We start from the raw sequence: 22,691 nt of genomic DNA, 5'->3' as shown, positions 1-22,691 counted from the left end.
GCAGCAAAGTTTTATCAGAGTCTACTACTTCAGTGGAGCTTATACTCTAAAACGAAGAGACAAAATAAACAAGCATGTAGGCAAGCGAACAAGATTTTTTTTAGAGGATGATAAATGCTAGCCCAAGACCAGTGTGACTAGGATGCAGTAATTGCGGGGATGAAGTCAGAGAAGCATGCTTTGTGATCCTCGGAAAGAAGCCTGAGTGTTATTTGCGTTTCAATGGTTAGCTCTGGGAGGGCTCAGGCTGGGGATCTTCAAGATATTCCTGGCTACTCATCTGCCTTACCTCTCACACTCTCCCTGCCCCCCCCCTTCCTAATCCCACTGGACTTCTGACTCTTCTTGGAATACATCAAGCTCTTTTCTGCTTTGGGGGTCTTTACATTTCTTATTTGATCAGCCTAGAAACAACAACAACAACAAACCAAACCACTATTCCTCCACATAATGATGCAACTCCCTCATTCATATCACTGGTCTCTGCCTAAAGCTATCTCCTCATACATCCCATCTGAAAATGCCTCACCTCTACCCCCGCCCCCTTCATGATGTCTCTGTTCGAGTCCCTAGGAACTCTCTACATGTTTCTCTTGCTTAATTTTTCTTTGGAGCATTTACTGCTCCCTGGCTTTATTTATTTCTTTACTTGCTTGAATTCCATAAGCTCCACTAGAATGTAAATGCCATATAAGGGCCTGGATTTGGTCTGCTCTGTACATCATTGTATCCCCTAGTGCCTAGAACATTGTCTGACACACAGGGGTGGTGTAATTAGGTATCCATTCTGTGCAACATAGTACACAAAACTTAGCGGTTTCAAACAATAAGCATTTTTTTCATAGTTTCTAGGCATCAGGAGGGGCTAAGCTGGGTGGTTGTGGCTCAGGGTCTTCACGGGGTTGTAGTCACTATTGGTCCAGGCTGCAATCATCTGAAAGCTGCCTGGTGGCTGGAGGGTCTGCTTTCAAGCTCTTTCACATGTTCATTGGTCAGAGGCCTCAGTTTCTTGGTTTCTCCATAGGGTGCTCTCCACATAGCCAGTTGGAACGTGATGAGACAGAGCAAGAGCACAATTGGTTAAGGCAAAAGCCACAGTACCTTGTTATGACCTATTCTGAAGCTGTACATCATCATTTTTGCATCACTCTATTTGGTAAAATCAAGTTACTCAGCCACACTCAAAAGGAGGAGAACAAAGGTCCATTTTCTAATGGGAGGAGTATTACAGAATTTGTAGACATGTTTTAAAAACAATCAGAAGGATGTATAAATTGGTTCATGTCTTTAAACAATCACTCTGGCTGCTGTGGGGAGAATGGTCTATGGGGGCGGCAAAACAGAAACAATGAGGCTGATGCTGATGCTGATGGTAGCCAACACTTACCAATTCATTTTCTGTGCCAGGAACTGGTTGAAACACTTGACAGCTATTAATTCACTTAATCCTCAGAACAACCTTACAGAGATATGGATCATTCTATTGTCTGTATTTTATAGTTGAGGCAGCCGAGGCACAGAGACATGAAAAAACAGCAGTGTAGATGAAAGATGATCTGATACAACAGCTCTGACCCAGGATATTTCAAATGCTTTTATGTTCTCTAATTGATGATCCCAACTCATCAAAGTTAGCACAAGGTATTACGGTAATCTCTAAATTAGTTGAAGATAATTCCACAGTGATGCAAGGTAATACTCTCATAAATATATACTATAGATTTTAAATTTCTGCCAATGATTCTAGAGTAGTCCATGGTCTATCTCTTTTTTTCAGTAGAAGTACATAGTTATGATAAGAGTAAAATCGTGGAGTTTAAATTTTATTTTATATATTTCTGGGGCAAGAAATAACAAATTTACAAACACAATGACAGTCATGAGTATGTTTATCCTTTTGCAGATTTTACAAAACAATTTTATTTTGTTTTTTCGACTATTTGGATAAGTATATCTGCAGCCTCAGAACTTAATCTATAATTGCCAAGCCATGAAGCATTTTTTTCTGACTCTAGATGGTGTAAGAAATACTATTTTCCTACTATACCAACTATATAATAACTACATTAATATACCATTATTTTAGTTCATTGTATAATTTGTATTTTAAATAAAATAAGCTATATGTAAACATATTAGATTTACCTTGACAGAGTTTTGAAATATTCTACTGCTTGTCATGCAAAGAATGAATGGTCTTCCTCATTTTGAATGAAATTCTGCAGTCTGGCTGCAGATCAAAACTGACCTTTACACTGTAATCCTTAGTGTATTGATTAAAGAAACTGTTTAGATTTTGTTGCACATTTCATTTTACTGAAATATGAACTAATTGTACTGTACACAGAAAAATATGTCATTTTTATTTTGCTTTCATTGTTGATTGCTTCCCCTATCATCTCACAGGCCCTTTATGATACCCCCATCACTCTTTCTTTCTTTCACATTTTTTTCCTGCAAATATGTTTTAACCCTGCTAGAAAAGAAAAATCTATTGCTTCATTAATCCCAATAACAGTTTTATGAATAATATTTCTTCTATTATTTCAAAGGAGTGAGCAGGTCTCTGTGCTATATGAAAAACAAACTGTGAAGACTGACCATGCCTGAACAGGGCTCAGTGTTTTAAGAAACAAACAAAAGGCACCACAGCATTAATCTCATGCATATCTAATAACATACATCATCATTGTGCTACATAGTAATTTAGACAAGTGGGTAATAAGCAGGTGACACAGATAATTATATTTACTGAAGGCAAATCAGGCATTTGGGGGGTCAGTTGGGGATAGAGGAAATGTGAACTTAGTCTGAGCAGAAATTTCAGTAGATAATTGGTTATTAACCGAGAAGAATCCAGACTGTTGGGACTCTGAGTATTCTGGTTGGGGCATAGCCACAGGATAGACTTTGGAATTGAGGGCAAGACAATGAATTCTCTTCTCTCAAGGAAAATTGTCTCTTTCAGAGTGGGATGAAAACTAAAAAGGATGGGCTAGACGTACTGCTGAACGTAGTAAAGGTAAGAAGAGTGGTTTAAGCTTGAGGTGCCTGATTCCTCCTTTTAGGGCATGAAAAGAGGAAGAAGAAAAGCAGAGAAGGGAAAGCATGAGGAAAATCAAACTTTTTTTGGTAGTTCAAACCCTCCCCTTCTCTCTCTAACTTCTGGGGCTGATCTCAAAGGGTACATGGACCTCTCAAAGGGGACAATGTGACCCTGAATATCTTCTCCAAGTAGCCTGAAATCTTACTAATTTGACATTCTTAAATATTTCAATTCACCTAACCTTTATATTCAGCCTACTATATATATCAAGTCGGCATAAATGATCTCATTTGACTCTCAGCTTCTTTGCAAAGTAGGGGTTCATGGAATTTGAAGATAAGGAAAAAGAGACTGAGAAAGGAATGAAGTGTTTTCAAAATCACATATTGACTGAAGAGTCTCCTGATTCCTCCTTGTCCAGTCTCCTTCCACCACTTCCTGGGAGGGTCAAAGGACAAAAAAGGGAGGCTGTGTCAGCAAGGCTGCTGTGATGAGTGGGGAATGGGAGGGTATGATTTACACTGCAGACATCACAGATGTGTGTTTTTATTATGACACTTTTCAGGCATATGGCAGAAAAGTGTGTTGCCTTAACAAAATTGACATACTAGGACAATTTTCTGACAGATGGAAGCAAAGCATCATGAAAACTGGCTTTTCCAATTCTAACATAGTCTTTGAGCTATTGACTGCTTTGGGTATTTTTAAACATAAAATTAAGAAGTATGTTTCAAATAGGTACAGCAGTCCTCCCTTATCCACAGGGGATACGTTCCAAGACCCCTCAGTGGATGCCTGAAATTGCAGATAGTACTGAACCTTACATACATTGTTTTTTTTTTTTTTCCTAAACACACACACAGCTATGATAAAGTTTAATTTACAAACTAAGCACAGTAAAAGGATTAATAACCACACTCAATAATAAAATTATAATAATAATATAACAACTATAACAATACACTGTAATAAAAGTTATGTGAATGTGGTCTCTCTCTTAAAATATTTTATTGTACTGTACTCACCTTTCTTCTTCCTATGATGATGTGAGATGATAAAATGCTTACCTGATGAATGAGGCGAGTGATGTAAGCATGACATAAGTGTGACGTAGCATCACACTGACCTGACACTGTCTCAGAAGGAAGATCATCTGCTTTTGCACTGCAGTTGACTGTGGGTAACAGAAACCGGGAGAGTAGGATCATGGATGATGGGGGACTACTGTCCTTTTCCTAAGATTAAACTTGAATTTACTTGGGGAATGAATGATCAAAGAAAGAAGTAATTTTGGTGTTAAGGATATCTGGATGCTGGGTGGGAATAGGAGTGTCAGAGGGAGACACTTCTGGTTGCCAGAGCATAATCTGAAGCAGTTTGAAGGGTGTGTCTTTGATCAGAGGAGGGAGAAACCAGGTATGTAGGGGGAATGAAAATGAAATATGAGGGACATTACAAGGAGATAGGAAAAAAGCAACAAGGAAGAGAAAGGAGATCAGCGATGCAAATGTCACAACTTTACCCAGACCCACTCTGTTGTCTGTTCTGGAAGTCTGAAAGGCCGAGGAGTTATTCTCAGGTTGTTTCCCTGCCTCACCCACACTAGTAACCTGGGAGCAGCTCTCTAGTTTCCGCCACCCAGAACAGCTGGATTAACACAGATGCAGAGTAGGTTGTGATGTAATATGAGGACAGGCCCTCACCTAGAGAATTTCTCCTTAAACGTCTGAAATTGGTTTTTGGTTGTAGTTGTAACTTGTCATAGTTGTTACATGGCCATGCATGACTGAATATCCCACTTTTGTTAGCATAGTTTCTTCTAGATGATCCTTGCATATGTCCTCATACATTCCACTGTGGCACATGACCTCAGAAAATAGGAACTGCAATTTACTCCCAGGAGTCAGGCAGTCAATATTGAATATGAAAGGGCTGGCTATTTCCCTAGTTCAGGCACAAAGGGAGGAAGGAAGGAATTTGGGAATAGATCAAGGAGTTCCTATTTGGGGACACTCATTTTGATGAATCAGATGGGATGACTGAGGCAAGAGGACTGGGTGTGTACGGTCTTGGGTAAGGAATGAAACCTACCTGCATCTCTTTTCTCAATTACCAGAATCTCTGTTCCTTGGTCTGTAGAAGGAGAAAGTGGAACCTGACAAAGTTGGATGACTCTTCTCCGTGAACCATTTTAGAGGACTGTAAAATTCTACTTTCCTTCTTGAGCTTAATGTTTGTTATATACATGATTTGATGCTGAGACCTGTCAGGAATACAATTTTTTTTTAGACTCTATCTATTTATTTATTGATGAGAGACAGAGAGAGAGAGAGAGAGAGAGAGAGACAGAGACAGAGACATAGGCAGAGGAAGAAGCAGGCTCCATGCAGGGAGCCTGATGTGGGACTGGATCTCGGGTCTCCAGGATCAGGCCCTGGGCTGAAGGCGGTGCTAAACCACTGAGCCACCTCGGGTGTCCACAATGTTTTTTTTTTTTTTTTAAGTAGGCTTCACAGAACAATATGGGGCTTGAACTCAAGACCTCCAAGATCAAGAGTTGCGCGCCCTACTCACTGAGCCAACCAGCAGCAGTAGGAATACATTCTTTAATTTAAACTTTCCCCAAGAGGGATCATAATCTCCTTTATGACTACATGTTTTATAAAAACCTTTCCAAGAATGTATTTAGTGAAAATTCTTTGACTTTGGGTAGATGCTAAGGTCACACAGCTTGGGCACAAAGCCAGCTCCATTATTTATTACATTATTTACCATGTAACCTTGGACAAGTTTCTTAGTCTCCGTGCTTCCATTCCCTCACCTGTCAGATGAGAATAGTAACAGTTATCCTTAAGTTATTAAATAAAACCATTCAGAACAGTGCCTGGCATATGGTAGGAATTAAAAAGTATTTGTGAGATGCATGAATATCATGTTGGGATGGTATGTTCACTCAAAGCTTTTTGGAGGAGAGAACATTGACTTACTTAGAAGGACAGGTGGGATTTCAAAGAGAGAAGGCAATATTGAAGACATAAATGTCACAAGCATGGAGAAATAAAAGGTATCATTGGCAAGAGAGAAAAATGCATTTTTGTGGGGTCATAGAACCTATAGGAAAATGGCTAAGAAGATTTTATGGAATCCAACTATAATGTGCCTCAATGGCCAAGCTTAAAAATATGAACATTTTTAGTAACTGAAATAGTCTGAAGGTTTGTGAGCAGGGACATGTAAAGATCAAAACAAGACGGATGGGCTAAGACACCAGGATACAATGTGCAGCAGAGGGACTACAGTTAACAATGGTGTAAAAACTTTATATGGTGACAGATGGTAGCTAGATTTATCACTTAGTAATGTATATACATGCTGAGTCATTACGTGGTACACCTGAAACTAATATAATGTAATATTGGATATAACTACACTTCAATTTTAAAAAGTTAAGAAAAAAGAAGAAAACAAGGAAATGATTTATTTGCCTGCTTTGCATTTCCTTGGTTTAAACATTTTTTTTTTCTAATATAAAACCTGTACTAGTCCATTATATTGCATTAACTTCCAAGAATGAAATTCAGAAGCTCTGGAGAGAGAGAGAACAAGGTAAACAGTTTTTTGTTTTGTTTTGTTTTGTTTTACCTTTACAGGCAGGCCTTTTCACTCTATAAGCTGGTGACTGTCGGCAATAGATTCAATCAGACCTGAAGGAGAACTTTACATTTTGGCAAAACCAATGGAAATAATGTGCCAAGGATGGTAAGGATTTTCTAACCACGGAGACATCATTTAGGTTGCATATGCGTGGATGTGTCAAGGAAGAAATTAAAGATTTAACTGAAAGCTTTAGAAAAACTTTAACGAAAAAAAAAAAAGAAAGAAAAAGAAAATCTTTAACAAAGGGAGTGATTGTTAGATTCCCTCTTAAGAAGAGGATGAAACTGGAAAAATCAACAAGTTATTAACTTCATAAGATTTCTGAAGTGCTCTAAGAGGCGGGACATGTAAAAAATGGACTTTATGACTAACTACAAGTAGCAGATCATTTAGAGGGACATATTATTTGTACAAAGTCATATACAGAAAACAATGTGCACTGTATTTTATGAGCAATTTGGATAATTTTCAAGGATGAATTTCACTATATGAGATTTTTGTTTTCTGCTGACTGTACTACTGAACTCAGATTCAGATAAGATTTGTGAACTTCCAAATTAAGATGAGATTATTTCTGTTTGAATTGTTTATGTATTTATTTTAAAAACAATGTGTTTTTTAAAGATTTATTTACTTATTTATTTACTTGAGACAGAGGAGGGGAGAGGAGAGAGTGAGAGAGAGCGCGAGCGAGCACATGAGCAGGAGGAGGGGCAGAGGGAGAATCCTCAAGCAGATCCCCTGCTGAGCTGAGTGCAAAGCCTGACTGGGGCTCAATCCTGGGACCCTAAGATCATGACCTGAGCCGAAATCGAGAGTCAGACACTTAACCGACTGAGCTACCCAGGTGTCCTTATTTTTTTGTTTTTTAAAAGATTTTATATATTTATTTGAGAGAGAGAGAAAGAACACAAGTCGGGGGAGGGAAAGAGGGAGAAAGGACCAGCAGACTCCTTGCACAGCAGGGAGCCCAACTCAGGAGTCTATTCCAGGATCCTGAGATCAGGATCTGAGCCAAAGTCAGATACTTAACCAACTGAGCACCCAGGCGTCCCTATCTGTTTGAATTTAGTAGGAAGAGTTTCTTTTTTCCAAGGAAGAGAAACAGATCTTTGGGCTGCAAAGAGTTACTTGAGTGGGCCTCTCAGTTATGCAAATATAGGTAGGAGTGGGACACTCCTGAACGTTTTTTCCATTCCAGCTGCCCCTCCCTGAGCACCAGGTATACAAAACTGATCTCCAGCAGGAGGTAGATTATTTGCATAAGGAGGCCAGGATCTTTGGGAGGGACTAAACTGCAGAAGACCCCTGTTGAACCTCTGCTGCCTCAGACATGTGGTTAGGGAGATCTTTTTGGCTGACTGGGTCCTCCTCACACTCTCCCAACTCCACAGTGGCAGGAAAGGCACTCTCCTAGGGTCTGGAGGAAAACGAAAATAAACTCCTAACCTGAGGAAGGAGAGTGTGCATTGATGACCCAGGCTCTGTGACAGATTCCAGGGTTTTTCTCTGGAGAAGTATCAGCATCCCTTGCTTAAGGCTGATGATAGAAGGGCCATTTCTCTCTGTTGAACCTAGATGTAGTACCATGAGGAACAAGGACAATGATGAACACAAGGTGAGTACAAGAAGTGGCCTCCTTTGGAAGGAGTGATTATTGGGTTTGGGGGTTGGGGAAAGGCCTAAGGGAGAGAAAGAGAGAGAGAGAGAGGGAGAGAGAGAGAAAGAGAGAGAGAGAGAGGTCTTAGATTCCATTTTTGGGTGGTGATTTCAAGCAATTGTGGCAGGGGGATCCTGTTTGTGGAGAGTGGAGAGAGAGAGAGAGAGAGAGAGAGAGAGAGAGAGAGAGAGAGAGGTCTTAGATTCCATTTTTGGGTGGTGATTTCAAGCAATTGTGGCAGGGGGATCCTCTTTGTGGAGAGTTTCGTATTGCTGACACAGAAAATTCATTCTTTCATTTTACAAATAGAAGTTGATTTACAGGTCCAATTATATGTGGATTTTTCTCAATATATGCAATATAGTACTGTCAATGTATTGCTCTTTTTTGTGATTTTTCTTTTTCTTTCCTTCAAATTGATTGCTTATTTTTTAAAAAGTAATCTCTACACCCAACGTGGAGCTCAAACTCATGACCCTGGGATCAAGAGTCATATGCTCTACCAACTGAGCCAATCAGGCACCCCTGTGGTTTTCTTAACATTTTTTTTCCTAGCTTACTTTTTAATTTTATTTTTATTTTTAAAAAGATTTTATTTATTCATGTGTGTTTGTGTGAGAGAGGCAGAGACAGGGGCAGAGGGAGAAGCAGGCTCCATGCAGGGAGCCTGACATGGGACTTGATCCCAGGTCTCCAGGATCACATCCTGGGCCAAAGGTGGTGCTAAACCGCTGAGCCACCAGGGCTGCCCTCTAGCTTATTTTCTTGCAAGAATACTCTATGTAAAACGTATAACAAAATATGTTACGTACAAAATATGTGCTCATCGAGTACGTTATCAGTAAGGCTTCTGGTCAACAACAGTAGGCTATTAGCAGTTAAGTTTTTGGGGAGTCAAAAGTTATATGCAGATTTTTGACTGTGGGGAGGCGGGGATTGGGGGGTGGCACTCCCATCCCTGGAGTTGTTCAAGGTATTTATTGAGTTCCTTTGTTTGCCAGGCAGTGATTTACCCTCTGGGGATAGAGCAGCCAACAAAACCCAAAAATTCTGCTGGCAGGGAGACTTTCTTTGGGGGAAGGTGGTGAGGAAGGGTTAGGAAAATCTATACCACAATACCTCTGATGGTGGTAAGTCCTAAGGATAAAAATAAAAACGGAGTTTGAGGCACCTGGCTGGCTGAGTCAGAAGAGCATGTGACTCGATCTCGGGGTCATGAATTTGAGCCCCACGTTGGGTAGACAGAGTACTAAATAAATAAACTTGAACACCCCCCCACATACACACATGCGCGTGCAAAACCCACCAGGGCATTTATGTGTACGTATAGGTGGTTATCACTGAGGAGGTAACATTTGGGTAAGGACTTGAGGAGGAAGAGTGACTGGAGTCTTCGAGGACACAAAAAGTAGGAGGTGTGTTCTTTGTAGACCAGTTCTATGTGAGATCTTATAGACTATTTTAGGTCAGGTTTTTAGCTTTTACTCAATGACATTGGAAGTTATTGGAAGGAAAATTTAAACACTACGGAAAAGTGCAAAGAAGAAAAATAGTTCCTACACCCAAAGCCAATGGCTTTTTTTGATAAATGTCGCCTCCCTCGTTAAATCCTTCAATAGCTTCCATTGCAGGTAGAATAAAGTCCTAAATCCCATCCAGACCTTTGCTTCTTCCTCTACCCTCATCTGCTTGGATTTATCCTCTCACTCTGACTAAAAACTCTCCTTCAGTTTCTCAAAATTTCTACTCTCTTGCCTTTTTCTAAATGACTTTTGCATATGTCTTTTCTTTTGTTTCAACTGTTCTGTTTGGGCTACTTTCAACACGTCTTTCAGATCTCAACTTTCATTTACTTATTCAACGTGTATAGTTGCACACAGTCCTATGCTTCAAGGGGTCCTCATGATGCATTCAATCTTCTACTGTTACAATCTTGAAATCCTTCATAATTTTGAACAAGGCACACCACCTTTTCCTTATTCACTGGGCCCTGGATGTAGCTGGTCCTGTGGATCAGCTGCTATGCACTACTGTCTGAGAGCTGGAGACACATGGGTGTACAAAAAGATGTGCTTTCTAGTTTTGCAGAGCTTTCAGATTGGTGGAAGAGGTAGACATCAATCAAATAAATGAAAATAAATAACTGAGGAAATGGCAACTGAAAAAATTGCTACCCATGAAGGATATATGGGGATCTGGCTTAGAGAAGTCGGGAGGCTCTTCCTGAGGAAGTAAGTGCTTTAGTTGAGTCCCGGAGGGTGAGAAATGAATGAGGTTTTTTTTATGGCTTCCCAGCTTCCTCATTTGATTAGGGTCTTCCTTCTCATTGCAGGCTGTGCTTTTTTATAATGCTTATTAATATTACAATAGGTTATTTGTATAATAATCAGCTTTCTAGAGAGTATGAACTCCTGGGGTATTTCCCTTTTCCTTGTATCATCAGCTTATAGCCTAGTCCCTGGTATATAGTATTTTAGTAGTAATTTTGAAAGAAAAGAGGTTTTTTTTTTTTTTTAAAGCTTTTATTTATTTGAGAAAGAGCGTGTGCACACAAATGAGGAGGCGTGGTGCAGAGGATGAGGGAAGGGTAAAGCAGACTCCTCTCTGAACAGGGACCCAGACCCAGAGCTTGATCCCAAGACCCTGGGATCATGACCTGAGCTGAAGGCAGAAGCTTAACTGACTGGAATGCTTGGGTGGCTCAGTGGTTGAGCATCTGCCTTTGGCTCAGGTCATGATCCCGGCCGGGGTCGTGGGATCAAGTGCTTCATCAGGCTCCCCATGCTAGTCTGCTTCTCCCTCTGCCTGTATTTGTGCCTCTCTCATGAATAGATAAATAAAATATTAAAAAAAAAAAAAGCTTAACTGACTGAGCCACCTAGGTGCCCCATGAATGAAAAGATTATTGAGTTTTTTTTGTTACCATCTTTTTACACACAATCAACTTTTTCATATACAATTTAGTAGTCTGCATTTTTAAAAAAGAACGAAGGCTGGAAATTTTCTTTTCTTTTTTTTTTTTTTTACAAACTTCATAAAATGGCTGTCAGGGGCTTTGAAAAGCTATCTGGATGTTGGTGTTCAGAATGGATTGGAGAGGGAAGAGATTGCAAGTAAAGAGATTAAGCTAAGAGGCAATAGGTATAAAGGGGAGGAGGACTTGAGTTAATAGCATTTATTGACTTACTTAGCAGCATTTACTAAAGACAACAATAAATCAGGCGCAACGCAACTGTCAAAAAAAATAGACTCCCCTCCTGGAAATTATTGTGCAGTGCATACCAAATCAGGGATAGAAAGGGAAAAGTCCTCTTCAGCGTTTTTTTTTTTCTTTTTTTAAAAGGATTTATTTATTTATTTATTTACTTACTTACTCACTTACTTATGAGAGACAGAGAGGCAAGACATAGGTAGAGAAGCAGGGTCCCCTTGGGGAGCCCGATGCGGACTCCATCCCGGGACCCCAGGATCACGACCTGAGCCCAAGGCAGACATTCATCCACTAAGCCACCCAGGCATCCCTCAGCTTTTCAATAAACGTACTTATGCCACAAAATAGGGAAAATCCGAAGCTTCCTATTAAAAGTGGTCCAGAGAAATATTTCGCAAAAATTCTGGAAATTTGAAGTTCTAGTGGAATAGTTGCCCTGTTTCACTAAGATTTTATTATTATTATTATTATTGTAACTTTCTCCTGCAAAGAGTGCTTTTATCCTTTTTTGGTTAACTATTGCTTTTAAAAAAAAAAATCCAAAGTAACAAAATACTAAGTAAAAAGGAATGGCTAATATGCTGCTATCTCTCAGGCAGAGTCATTGTTTTGTTTTTCTATTTTGGAAGCCTTTTCAACTGGTTATCCTCCCTAACTTGGAGAAAACAACTGTCATTCGAAAATACTTCCAACTGCTTCAGGGCAGACTAGCCTTTTCTCCTTTTTAAAAGGAATTCTCAAAAATACTCTTCTCCCGGTTTGAAAAGCAGCACGGAATAAATGTGTAGCATTAAATATGCAGCCATTTGCCACTCCCTGTGCCCTGCCCCAGTCACTGCAATAGAAAATATCTGGGGATAAGTACAAATGTGGTGGAGTTAAACCTCCTAGTGAAGATTAATAAGGAACCAAGAAAGGACACTTCCTTAGAGAGAGGTGTTTCAGTCGCCCCCAAATTAAACGTTAAGAACAAAAGGAAACAGGTATTAAAGAAAATGAACTCTGAATGCTGGGTGCCAGAAGGTCAGTTGTTTCTTAGGGAAAAGAAGGGGCTTTGCTGCATAGCCTTGGGCAGGTCACGGAAACTTCCTTCGAAGCCCTGCCCTAGCTAGCTTCAAGGGTTTGGACCAAGGATCTCTAAGTTTCTTTCATCTCTAAAATTCTATAGTTCCATGATTACGTTGTTTGAGATAGGCCATTCTGTTGATTTCCTAGTCTCCAGGAGAGAGGTAACCAACCAGTCTCGGGGAGGGGAACTAACTTGATGGAGAGTTACCAACGCGGAGGTGGGTATACACTTCCCAGTTAGGCGGGCTGTGGCACCTTAGGGATGCTCTTGGGCGACGTGCAGGGAGGCCTCCCCCCTCCCCCGCTCGCCCCCCCCGCATCCCCCCATCCCCCATCCCCCCCGCCGCCGCCTTTCTTTAACCCGACTTCACAGCTCTCTTGACTCTTGGGGATGGGGGAGCGGGAAGGATCTATTTTAGACTGGGACAGTTCACCGAGCAAGCATTTCCCCTTTCCTTATTTTTGGACCCTTCAAAAACAACAACAAAAAAGAAACAAAAAAAAAAAAAAAAAAAAAAAAACAAACCAACAAGCCGCCAAGCAGCAGATCCTAAAGGGGTGGAAGGGGAAATTGTGATTACGGCATCTCGAAAGGCCTGTAAAATCCTGCTTCCTCATTTTAGTCCTTCCTTGGGGGGGGGGGGTGATGGTTAAGATCCCTTTTTTTTTTTGCGCGTGTATTTTTGTCCGGGGGCCTGGGGGGGCTGGAGGGCAGCGAGCGGGCGGGCGCTGGCGGCTGCGGGCCGGGCCGGGTCCGCGCGGGCCGCCGGGCGGGCTCGGAGCTCCCAGGGCGCGGCCGCGGGCGGGCCCCGGGGAGGGGCTTCGCGGAGGCGCCGCGGCCCGAGGAGAGCGCGGCCGCCCGGGCTCGGCGCGCAGCGCGGCCGGGCGGGCGGTGGCGCTGCGGAGGCGGCGGCCGAGGCCGGCGGCGCGGAGGAGGGGCCCGACAGTGGGGCGGCCGGCGGCAGCTGCCTGGGTGACGCCTGCCGGCAGCGCGGCGGCCTGAGCCGAGCGAGCCGCGCGCGGGCCCCGGCGTCGCCGCGTCTCCGGGCCGCGTCCTTCTCCGCCTGCCGCGGCGGGAATGGGCCCCCGCCCCGCGCGCCGCCCGTAGGCCCCGCCCGGCCTCCCGCCGCCCCAGCCCCAGCCCCGCCGCGCCGGGCGCACCCCGAGCCCCCGGGAAGGAAGATGAGGGAGACGGGCCCGACGCTCAGCAGCCAGAGCAGCAGCGGCAGCGGCAGCGGCAGCAGCAGCGGTCGGGGGGAGCCGTTCCGCCGTTTCCTCTCAGCCGCCGGGACAAGATGGCAGCGGCCGCCGAGAGGGGCTGAGCGCGGGCTGGGTGGTGCCGCCTGCTGAGGCGCCCGGCTCGCGGTCCCCGGCGCGGCCCCGCACCCACCCCGGACATGCTCAGGGCTGCGGCCGCCCGAGGAGGGGAGCGCTCGGGCCTCTAGGAAGGTAAGGGAGGAGGGCGAGCGGCGCCCCCGCCCCCAGCACCCCCCCCCCCCCCGGCGAGGTCGGCGCGCGCGCGGCGTGGCGCAGCCTCCGGGAAGCGGCGGCCCCGGCCCGGCCCCGGGTTGCGCAACGGCGCTTCCCAGCACTCGGAGTTCAGCTCGGCCCCACGGGGGGGCCCCGCCGCCGCCGCCCCGCCCCGCCCCGCCCGGGGCCGTAGCCACGGAGACCTCGCGTCTTCCGCGGAGGGGGACAAACACAGGCAGGCGCGCGCGCACGCAGCTCCAGCGCCCCGGCGGGGGCCCGCGTCGCCGGCTCTGCGGCCCGGGCGGCAGCCGCGTCGCCGGGCGGGCTCGCAGGGCGGCGCTGGAGACGGCAGCGCGCGACTGTCGGCGGAGGAGCGCAGTGAGCCGGCGCCGCGCGGCCCCGGCCGCGGCCCGAGGAAGGCGTGGCGGCCGCGCGCGCGTGTGCGTGTGCGCGTGCGCGTGCGTGTGCGCGTGCGCGGCGGGGCTGTTGCCGGCGGCGCTGCTCGCGCTCCGGGGGCGCGCGCCCCCTCCCCCTCCCCTCCCCTCCCCTCCCCTCCCCTCCCCTCCCCCTCCCTTCCCCTCCCCTCCCCGCCGCCCCGGGGCGGAGAAACTCTCGGGGAGACTTCGCAGGGGCAAATGCCTGTTTTCCCGGCGGGAGGGACACGGCTGTTTTAAAATGGTACGTGGCTCGCGGCGAAGCCCCGCTCCCCGGCCCCCTCGCGGCTCGGGGCGCTGCGCTAAAGGGTGTGTGCGTGAGGTGCCCCGGACCCGTGAGGCGGTGGTCCCGGCGCCGGGGTTTCCGCGACCTCCTGCTGACCGCCCCCCCCCCCCCCCTCCCGGTTTAGAATCTGTTTTCCCACCTGCCAGGTCGCGGCTTCGCATCCTCAGGAGCAACTGTTAGCGGCGGTGGCGGTTTTCGGAGTGTCGGCCGGTGGACGGGGAAGGCTCCTGGCTGGCGGGCCGGCCGGCCACCTTTGCTCGAGGTCTCGGTGGTGCGGGGCCGGGCGGCTTGGCTGCGCCCCCAGCGGCCTGTGCACCGCGTAGTAGCTTGGAGGTGGGCTGGATTCGCACCCCGTCCCCTCACTACTACTACTGTTACCACTACTGCTACTACTATTACTACTACTAACCCCCCACCCCCCGCCCCGTTTTAGGGTTTTGCCTCTTTGCTGTAGCCTCTGCCGTGGAACTACTTAAACCCACACCGTGTCTGCTTATCTCAAAGTTTTGACTTCTTGACGCCCTAAAATGTGTAAGAGGTGGCCTTTTCCATCACATCCCCGTCGAAGACTTTTGAGCAGCCATCGGTGGGCTTTCTGTTTGTTTTCCAGCTAAAAGGTTTTGATCCCACGTCCTCAATTTAATTTTTTTTTTTTTTTCCGAAGCCGGACAGGCCTCCCACCACCATATGTTTGATTAAGTCTAGATTCTGCTTGTGTTTGCAAGTTGCAGGGCTAATTTTATACAGTGAGCTATGGTAAGGGTTGTGATAGGTCACGATTAAACTTAGTAGTAAACTTGGTAAACAAAAGCTCCTTCCGAAAGAAGTGGTTTTTGTAGTTGTATTGGCTGCCTTACGGCTTCATGCCACTTAACAGTGATTGAAATGTAACCAACCAGATAAAGTACTTTTAAATTAAGATTTTTCTTGGTATATTTATGGATCCATTCATAAAATGTTGCCATCTCCTGTAAAATATAATGCTCAGCCTGTTTGAGGTTTATTTCTCTTCGACTTTTGAAACTTACTTTGATTTTAATTTGTGTCAAGGTTTAGAGGTGTGCTGAAATGTTTTGAGATTTTTGCACCTTTCACTGTGGGTTTTTTGTACTTACCGTGAAATTGAGTTACAATTTGTTCCTGAAATTTTTCTCTACTCTAGGGAATATATTTTCTAAAAAAGTTTTTTCTTTCTTTCTTTCTTTCTTTCTTTCTTTCTTTCTTTCTTTCTTTCTTTCTTTCTTTCTTTCTTTCTTTTTTAATGGAGAGCCTTAGATTAAAACTATGTTTTAAAAAGGTAAGATGAGCTTGAAATCTAGAACAGAACTAGTCATTAAATGTTTCAAATTTATATTTGGACATTGCTGACTACAGTAGCTAAACACATATTAGGCAGGCAGATCATAACATGGTGAGCCAGTCTTAGTTTATTGTCATAATACCTTTTCCATTGAACTAGTCATTATCTTGCTTATAAACTAGTCATTGGCTTCTGGGCATGGAGTTTTAGAGTCACATAAAAGTGGATGGTTTTTATGAGATAATTCTTCTTGTAGACATGCTTGAAAAGAAGCTTCAGATCATACTATTTTAATTTTTTGGATGTTCTGTCATGGACTACCATAAAATAAGGTGCAAATTACAGAGGTAGGCTGCTGTAGCCAGTTTGGCACATAAGTATTTGTATTGTAGCATATTGAGAGCCTTTTCTTTTTTTCCCTTGCAACTGAAAATAGCAGCAACTGTCAAATGAACTTTATTTATTCGAATGAACTTTCTGATTCAGCTTTTTTTTTTTTTTTTTAAGATTTTATTTACACAGAGAGGTAGAGACACAGAGGGAGAAGCAGAGAAGCAGGCTCCATGCAGGGAGCCGGGTGTGGGACTCGATCCCGGGACTCCAGGATCACACCCTGGGCTGAAGGCAGGCGTTAAACCACTGAGCCACCCAGGGATCCCAGAGCTTTGGTTTTAAGTATTTGATACTGAAGGCATTTATAGGTAGGAAGGAGCAAATGTAAATTTCTGAATGCTGAAATACTGTCTCCTCAACCCCTTTTACATCCATTGAATGGCATACTTGGTTGCATGTTGTTTCCATTCAAGTGTTACAATGTATTCTGGTGGCTTCCCAGTTTTCTGTGTTCTCTCTGCTGCAGTTCACCAAAGGTGGGGATATGGTTGATTTGTATTATTGGTAGTTAATTAAAAAGCATAAGTGATGTAGTTGCCCTTGCATCCCATTATGTTTGATTTTGGAGATGAAGATGGCATGGCAATATTTGGATTTAAGGAACTTTGAAGTTCTCGGTATTTAAAATATCCCTCCAGAGTTATTATTCTTGCCACTTAACTATTAAAGGGCACAAAATAACTTGCTATATGATTATATTGTTGCTGCCAAAAGAAAAGTTCATGTAAAGTTTCAGGGTTTGCAGCTGTCCTAATTTTCTAATGTCTGAAGGAGACACTTCCAGTGTGGTATTTATCTTGAAAGTTACTTCTGAGACCAACGACTAGAATTTTGTTAAAATAGAGGAATCTACCAGTTTATTTATTACTTCTTTAGAGGTGATCCCCCCCTCCACCCCCAACTTGCTGAAAGCTTTGTTATGGTAACCCTTTCTATATGATACAAATTTAAGTCTAAAATTATTTTAAACGTCCTTACTGGTTCTGGATCCAGCTGCTTAAAAAATAACTTGTCTAGTATCTTGGAACATTTAGCAATAAGCTTAATAGGGGTATATATTTGGAGTGGAAGTTTTGAATCAGTGTAGGTTATTAGGGCAGCCAAAACACTCATGTGTTCCACCTAAGGAAATATAGTCCATTTCTTTTGGTTGGATTAAGAGTGATTTGGGGAAGGAAAAAAAAAAGGTGATATTAACAACTTAGTATGTTGCTTCTGTAGCTTTGTCATAGTTGTTCTTTTGGACCTTATCTTAATCACCGTTAGTACCAAGCTAGAATAGATATTTGGAAGATGTATGTTATACATTTTACCTAAATGTTTGTCAAATTAGACCTTGACCTATTTGGCAGATCAGATTGCTCTCTTTGGTAGGTACTTGGGCTGTATGTCACTACACAAAGGCAACGTGTTTGAGGTGCACACTGTTATACTGGGGACCTAGAGCCTCTGCTCTTAGGACTTGTGTGGAAATTAAAAAAAAAAAACTGGTTGAGTATTAGAAATACTATATTTTTAGGATGGCATTTGTGGGTTGAGAACAGTTAAGTCAGTAAACTGATTTATCTTTTGTATTTACTGGTTAATGCCAAGTCAGTACTTTAGCGAGTCTTTGAACTGAAACAAGCCAGGGACGATATGTTTTACCTTAAATGTATTTTCTTACTTTGACCCAAATAATTTCTCTAATTTTCTAGGAGAATGAGAATTTTTCCTTGCTCTGGGGAAGGCTGAGTGGGAGGTAAGGTAGAAGAAGCTGGGTCCTAGTTAGGGGAAGACGTTGATTTAATTGAATTTGGGAAACTTAGAAATCTGTTTTGACTTAAATGTTCAAGCTACTAGAGACCAGAGTTTACTTAGTTATAAAATCAGTGAAATATGTGGTAGCTTGGGGGAAAGATTAAGAATACACCATGACACCTGTTAGAAGATCAGAGTTGTGAAATAACATTTGTATTGACCAGTTTTTAAAGCTATTCCCCCCCTTTGTGCCTTTTATTTCTTCAATCTAAAATACTTTTATCTTCCCTAAATTCTACATTAAGGAAACTATCTGTACAATTACAAAAGTCTTGTGTTCCATTAATTTGAAATCGGAAGTATGAAGAACATAGAACATGTTACTGCTATTAATGAGTTTGATTTACAGGAATGATTTTTTTCTAGTTTTTAGAGATATTTAAAAATTAAGGTGCCTAATAAATGTAGTTTTTAAAAACTGAATTAAAACCCAGTTTCTCTGTTATCTGCCACTTAGTCCTTTTTTACTTTCTGAGATTAATGTCTCTTTTAAGGATTTCTAGATACACTCTTCATGTTGGCATTTTCTTTCCTGCTTTGCCTTTTTTCCCCCCTTAATAAAAAGATTACATGTAAAAGAAGTGGAAATTTAGAGAAGTACAGAAAATACAGTACTTTGTTCCTTTGAGCTATATACTTTATTCTTTAGGTAAGGATCTAAATTGTGAAAGATCAATTTTTGGTCCCATTGAAAACAAAGGATTGACAGTGGTGGTCATATAAATTGTTTTATTTTTCATAATTGGTAATGCTGGAGCATCTTTTCTTTTTTAAAGATATTTATTTATTTGAGAGAGAAAGTGAGGGAGAGCGAGCTCGGGTAAGCATAACGGGAGAGGGAGAAGCAGACTCCCTAATGAGCAGAGAGCACGACTTGGGGCTTGATCCCAGGACCCTGAGATTGACCTGAGCTAAAGGCAGACTTTTAACTGACTGAGCCACCCAGGCGCCCCTGGAGCATCTTTTCTAATTGGAAAAAAATTGTTTAGATTTGATATTGAAATAATTAGATGAACAAAATGAGTCATTCCCTCCCCCCTTTAGAATTTTGTAGCCATTTATTATAAATTACATTTGATTACATATGGCTTACCTAGAACATTGCCTTTATAGAATTTGCTAGGAACTATAAAACTTAGCTGCATTCGGCTATCCAATTACAGACAATCCCCTATTTACCATGGTTTGGCTTAAGATTTCTCTACTTTACCATGGTGTGAGTCATAAACATTGAGTTCTTGGAATTTTGATTTTTGATCTTTCCCCAGGTTAACAGTGTGGGGCCTGATACTCTTTCTGGGAATGCTGAGTAGAGGCAGGGAGACACAGTTCCCAGTCAGCCAGGTGATCATGAGGGTCAATAACGATGTACTTAAAACCACTATGTACCCACACAACCATTCTATTTTTCACTTTCAGTGCAGTATTCAATACCTTACATGAGATATTTACCACTTTATTATAAGATAGACTTTGTGTTAGATGACTTTGCCCAACTGTAAGCTAATGGTGTTTTGAGCAGGTTTAAGGTGGCCAAGGCTAAAGCTGTGATGTTTGGTAGGTTAGGTGTATTAAGTGCATTTTCTAAATCGTATTTAGTTTACAATGGGTTTATCAGGATGTGTAACTCCATTTAACTTGAAGATCTGTATTCCATTTTAGAAATTAAAAGAAAAAAAGGCATAGAACTTACTAGAAATGTTTGTTAACCTCGATTTCTTCAGCTTCACCCCTACCTTTGTTACTTTTCATATATTAAAATCTTTCAGTTTTTTACACAATGAGATAGTAAACTTTGAAACATTTGCAGAAAATAACTTAAAAAATGTTCGTACCCGATAAAGTGGTTATTTAAAGGCCTAAAGATACCATTTGTATATATTTTGGCTGTGTGTTACCTGTTTAATAATAGAACGAGAGGCTTGTGGGTTTGGTAAACTATACGACTTTAGATATATAATGTATAGTCTTAAATAGTTAATAAGTTAGATAGAGTGATAACATATTGAAAATTGAACCGGACTTTCTAGAGATATTTCTTCTAAAGTAAAATTTAAATTAATACTTCAGAGGGCTTTAAATATGTAATTTATGACAACCTATTGAAATTAAGTAGGGTAAAGTGACAAAATTACAATGAAAATTGCAGGTTATGAGCTCTATAGCCTATAGCTATGATGCTATGCTTCATTACATTCTCAAAACAAAACATGTTTTGGGCCAACTTGTAATCAGTTTCAGACAGTACAAGTATCTCTGCAGTGTATTAACTGGAATTCTGTGTTTTAAACTAGATAAGATTAGTATTGGCTTAAAAATATTAGTTTTTTTTTTTTTTTTTTTTTTTTTTGGTAAAGATTTCATTTATTTATTCATGAGTGACACAGAGAGAGAGGCAGAGACACAGGCAGAGGGAGAAGCAGGCTCCATGCAGGGAGCCCGACCGTGGGACTCAATCCCGGGACTCCAGGATCCTGTCCTGGGCCAAAGGCAGGCACTAAAACACTGAGCCACCAAATATTAGTTTGTTTGTTTTTTTTTTTATTTGGCTTCCCAAATACTAGTTTTTTTTGTTTTTTGTTTTTTTTTTTTTTAAATATTAGGTTTTTAATCTGGTTACTATGCTTTAGATATTTTTTGTAGCTGGATCACAGACTCTCACCACAAATTTTATTATGTCAGGTAAAACAGTGATAAAATATGTGTATGGAAACTATTTTACCTGATATATATTTGGATACCCACTAAGTGCAAAGTACTCTGCTATGAATGAAGACAGTAAGACATGGTTTCCTGCTTTGAGCAAATATAGGGTGAAATTAGCCAAGTACTATAAATTTTCTTTTATCCTTGTGTATGTGCACGTGAGATGGAAAACACTGCTTGGGAAAAATAACAATTGATATATAGCATGTTCAAGTTTTTAAAAACTTTATTTAAATAAATAATGTTTAAAATATCAGGAATGGTTCAGCTTCTGAAAGTTGTGTATTAATATTTGCTACTTGTAATGTTTAAAGCTGAAAAAGTCAGCTAAAAATATGAAAAAAATTGGGCGTTCTTAGGTGGCTCAGTTGGTGAAGCAGCTGCCTCTTGATTTTGGCTTAGGTCATGATCTCGGTCCTGGGATTGAGCCCTGTGTCAGGCTCCATGCTCAGTGGAGAGTCTGCTTGAGGATTTCTCTCCTTCTCCCTGTCCCTAGCCCTGCTTGTGGACTCAGCTCTCTCTAAAATAAATAAAAAATAAAAAAAATTCTGTATTTTTAAAAAACAATTCTATATTTAACTTCTGTTATAAGCTTTTCCATCAAGTCTAACCACTTTAATAGTCTAATGGTTTTATAGAGACGTGTTATATGTTAATTTAAATCAAGTAGAGGTTCACATTTCTTAAATATGGTTATTCCAGTTCTTACTCTCATGGCTTTTCCTTTTGGACATGCAGAATTCTTTCATTGTTTGAGAAAATTCTAATAGGTTTGCCTTTCCTAACTATATTATTACCTTCTAAATTTGGAATGCAGAGCTCTCCAAACTTCATTCTTATGCCAACTGGTGGAAAGAAAATAGAAGGTGAAAACAGGGTATAGATAGAATTCCATTTTAAGGTACTTTTAAGAAGGTTAAAATTGCTAGCTGTAATTTACTTGAAACTGCTCTACAGAAGAGAGATTATTTGTCTACTTAATTTATGTAAATCAGAAGTTCGTGTAATTTGGGGTCCTTGAAGCCAAGTCATGCAAAGGGCAAGTATTATTACATTGGTTCATGATAATTATATATGATACATTCTTAGTGAAATTTGACAATTTGGTGACATTTTGGTATTTATTATACATGTGTATTTAAAATTGAATTCTGTGTAGAAACTTACTTAGGGTGTTAGGGATCATAATACAGTTGGTTTGCCAGTACTTTTGGGTAGAAAGCAATTGGGGTGCTTGCCTTGTGAGTTGCCCTAAGTCCTCCTAGTATGGCATTTCTTAAAGTATTTCTAGTGGCTACTCTGTAACTTGTAAAATCTCTTCTAGGGATCTCATATCTGAAGATATATATAGCTTGAAATTGTTTCTTGTTAATCTGATTGGAAGAAAATGAAATATATCAATTTATAACCTAGGAGGTAACCTAATACATTATATTTGGGGAAATTTTTACATTTCAAAATATAAAATAGTATCTGAACTGTTAGGATCAGAGACTGTGTCTTAAAGGTTTTTATATGCCCTAAGTCTCTAATAGACACTGGAGAGTCAAATATATAATTATTATAAAAGTAATCAAATACAGGCATGCTATACTCTACCTATATCCTTTAATCAAAGTGTAGCGTCTTTACTAAATAGCTTCACAGATACCTGCCCAAG

At 41.8% G+C, this 22,691-nt stretch overlaps 1 protein-coding gene across 7 annotated transcripts in view; it reads left to right on the top strand.

Moving 5' to 3' along the window:
- The first annotated feature begins 13,867 nt into the window (after positions 1-13,867).
- HIPK3 (homeodomain interacting protein kinase 3) overlaps positions 13,868-22,691 on the top strand; it is an 89,854-nt gene continuing 81,030 nt past the window's right edge. For 2 of the 7 annotated variants that reach the window (XM_055300909.1, XM_055300910.1), the window contains exon 1: positions 13,876-14,091. The gene's annotated coding sequence lies outside the window, so the exon portion shown is untranslated. Of the gene's footprint in view, positions 14,092-14,698; positions 14,791-15,022; positions 15,166-22,691 lie in introns of those variants that run through there. The other 5 variants (XM_055300912.1, XM_055300905.1, XM_055300911.1 and 2 more) reach the window with 5 other exon arrangements.

The sequence above is a fragment of the Nyctereutes procyonoides genome, unplaced genomic scaffold (assembly GCF_905146905.1).
Source record: "Nyctereutes procyonoides isolate TBG_1078 unplaced genomic scaffold, NYPRO_anot_genome, whole genome shotgun sequence".
Classification (NCBI taxonomy): domain Eukaryota; kingdom Metazoa; phylum Chordata; class Mammalia; order Carnivora; family Canidae; genus Nyctereutes; species Nyctereutes procyonoides.
This window is presented reverse-complemented; position numbering and strand designations above follow the sequence as displayed.